Raw genomic sequence first — 619 nt, forward strand, 5'->3', positions numbered from 1 at the left:
AACAAGGTCCTCCATTAGAAACTTGGAGGCACAAGTGTGTCAGCTGAGCAAGAAAATTACTGAACTCCCTCCTAGTACTCTCCCAAGCAATACAGAAGAAAATCCAAAAGGAGAGTGCAAAGCCATCAACATGACCGAATTTGGAGAGGAAAGAGAGGCAGTGAACGCCACTGAGGAAGGCCTCAATGGACGTCCACTGGCCTCCAATGAGTTCCCCAATGAGGAACCATGGGAATCTGAGGCTCAAAATGAGACCATAGAGATTCCATTGGACTTACTTCTGCCATTCATGAGCTCTGATGAGTATTCTTCCTCTGAAGAGGATGAGTATGTCACTGAAGAGCAGGTTGCTAAATACCTTGGAGCAATCATGAAGCTAAATGACAAGTTGTTTGGAAATGAGACTTGGGAGGATCAACCCCCTTTGCTCACCAAAGAACTGGATGACTTGTCTAGGCAGAAATTACCTCAAAAGAGACAGGATCCTGGGAAGTTTTCAATACATTGTACCATAGGCACCATGACCTTCAAGAAGGCCTTGTGTGACTTAGGGTCAAGTGTAAACCTCATGCCTCTCTCTGTAATGGAGAAGCTAGGGATCTTTGAGGTACAAGCTGCT

This window comes from Arachis duranensis, chromosome 10, assembly GCF_000817695.3.
Source record: "Arachis duranensis cultivar V14167 chromosome 10, aradu.V14167.gnm2.J7QH, whole genome shotgun sequence".
In the NCBI taxonomy this organism is placed as follows: Eukaryota; Viridiplantae; Streptophyta; class Magnoliopsida; order Fabales; family Fabaceae; genus Arachis; species Arachis duranensis.